At 38.2% G+C, this 2804-nt stretch overlaps 1 protein-coding gene across 1 annotated transcript in view; it reads left to right on the top strand.

The window, feature by feature from the left end:
* The window catches only part of fstl5 (follistatin-like 5), a 273902-nt gene that overhangs the window by 249303 nt on the left and 21795 nt on the right, over positions 1–2804 (top strand). The window lies entirely within an intron of this gene.

The following is a 2804-nucleotide window of genomic DNA, read 5'->3' on the forward strand; positions in this document are numbered from 1 at the left end:
TGTGTGTGTTTGTGTGTGTGTGTGTGTGTGTGTGTGTGTGTGTGTGTGTGTGTGTGTGAGATCCGATCCGATCCGGATGGTTACTGGGAACACCATGGTTGTTACAAAGTTGAATAAATCATCCAAAATTCAATGAAAGTGGTGATCAGCAAGTTTATATGTTCAAATGTCTACTGTGAAGGATATCATAAAGCCTTAATGCAATCAAATGTAAAACAAAAAAGTTATGATTGATGAAAGTAGTAAATCGGTCAGATTGAGGGTTAAGGTTGTGTTTATAGTGATTCTTCTGAACTGAAACACCTCAGTCATCTGTGTAAATGTTTCTTATAAGTCACGTTCTACTCATTTGGTTGGATTTGGTTTGGTACAGTACCCATGATCCTCAGCTGTTATGGTTTAGAAATACATCCAGATCGAGGTTCGTTTTTAGCTCTGGAGCAAATTAATGTAAGAATAACCTTAAAAAATGTAAATAATTGTTCAAGCCTAATTTTACTTCAGGTTTTTTACAAATCATACTTTAACATGTCCCCTCTTTTACTCGGGCATGCAACCGACATGTTATGCTCTGATTGTTTTTAACCAACATCCTGTTTGTGATTCTACAATTTCTGTCATTTCCATTAAGCAGTTTAGTGTTTCAGCTCATTTTTGTTTTGCTTTTATAGCCAACAACAAACTCTAATTAACCCATAGTACGCTACCTGAAAGCAGAAAGAAAGGTTTGCAGCATAAACACATTTTCTTGGGAGTTAGTGGAGAGTGAATATTGGGTTGTAACACAGCAACTTTTTGCAAACACGGGGAATACATGTCAATGATCTTGTTATTCATTCGTTCAAGGCTGGTGCTTTTGACTTTTCTATTTAGCTTGACAATTCCCTTGGTAAGTGTCACTAGTATTCAAGCATTATACTCAACATTATATCAAAACACAATGAACAGCACATTTACTGCTTAAACCCTGAAATACGGATATCTTAAGAAAATCAGACAAGCATTCGTAACATCATCTGTATCTAAAAAATCAGTGTGCAAAACACATGGACATCTTTCTCGTCCAAAGAACTTGAATTATTGATGCTTGGCAAAAACTCCCCATTACAATCTTTATTTCATTGCGTTAGAAAACCTTGTAAAATAACCAGATAATCTCATGAAAAAGTGATGAGCTGATCAACAGTGGTGCGAGCTGGCATAAATCAGAAGTCTACATTTTGCACTATGAAGCGATACATACTAAAACATTTATGATAAATCATTTTCTTTTACGATGAACCACTGTGAGTAAACAGTTAACTGGGAATGGTAAAATATGTTAATGTGTGACCGGTGTGATTCATTATCCGCTGGCCTTGACGTGCGTCCTGTTGGCTGACCCAGTAACAGCTACTGAAATCAATCATGAGCGTCAATATAGTTTATACTGGGATTCCTATTCTAATGCAGCCGAGCAGGTAAAGACTCAGCGTCCTGACCTAGAAACGCTTTGCTATTACACTTGTAAATGTAGTCACAGCCTTTAAACATCATGCCAATAGCTTAGATATACAAGTGCATACAGATATGATGTGCACACAGAACATGTTTTATTCCATTAGGCGCGTTCACACCAAGTACTTTTCCCACAAAGGTTCCTGAGAACTACGATTTAGTTGCGTTCACACCAAAAGGTCCCAGGAACTAAATTAGTTCTAGAGAACCTTTTTTACCCCCTTTTCCGTCCCTTTTAGAGAGCAGGGACTTTCGCGGGAGAAAAAGGTTCCTGTGTCTGATTGGCTGGGCGGAATGCAAACCACGCCCCGTCAAACTCCCAAAAACTTTTGTGAAGCCGCCATTTTATTATTAGCATTAGCATTAGCATTAGCCCAGCGCAGAAACGCAGAGAGACTAACTTATGACAACACAAAATAAAACATGGGAGCAGTGGAGATGAGGAGGTGTCGGCGTTCTGGCCGTTTACTCGGAAGGCTTCAGTAGAAGCTGCAGGGAGTCCNGCGGGACCGGCTTTACAAGGTTTCGGAGAGTAACACGAGTGTAATGTGTAACGTTAATGTCAGCTAGCTAAATTCACTTACGCGACTCTGGGATTTGTAGTCTTTCTAGTTGCGTATTTGTCATAGTCTTATATTTCAACTGTTTTAAGACAAACTGTGACTTTTTTGACATGGAAATGATTTTTTAAGATTGACAAACATCATATGTGTAATTCGTGGCACAATTCAAACGGGATCGAAAGAGAATCTTTCTCTCCCCATTGACTTCAATACATAATTTTTCAGAAATAAGGTCCCATGGGGCGGAAGTAGATGGGCGTGACTTCGCCACTCTACAGTATGTGTGTATCGCAATGATGTTCAAAATGTCCCTTATAGGCCTACGTCTGTTTCCGGTGACTTTATTTTGAAATTCAGTTCCTGACGGACGCCAAAAAGCCAGAGATTATAGAATTAAACAAATAAATAAAAACAAGGATAATTGTTTGTTATTGTTGAGTAAATAATAGTGTGTTATTTAGAAAAGAATAAAAAATAAATAAAAACAATAATCGTGGCTTGATATTGAGTAAGAAAAGGTTTTTATGAACCACACAGCTTCCAGTCTTCCAAGACCCGACCGGACAAAAAGACGTGGTGCAGGCACGAAACATACTACCAATAGAAATACATTGCTTTTAAAATCGTTCTGTGTGACACGAAAAAAAAAGGTGAAAATCGTGTTGGTGAACACGAATCAATAGATTAAATGTTGTGACTATAACACGGGTTCCCAACATTTTTTCCCAAGAGTCCCCCCAAATC

The sequence above is a fragment of the Notothenia coriiceps genome, unplaced genomic scaffold, assembly GCF_000735185.1.
Source record: "Notothenia coriiceps isolate Sejong01 unplaced genomic scaffold, NC01 NC01_scaffold00037246, whole genome shotgun sequence".
Classification (NCBI taxonomy): Eukaryota; Metazoa; Chordata; class Actinopteri; order Perciformes; family Nototheniidae; genus Notothenia; species Notothenia coriiceps.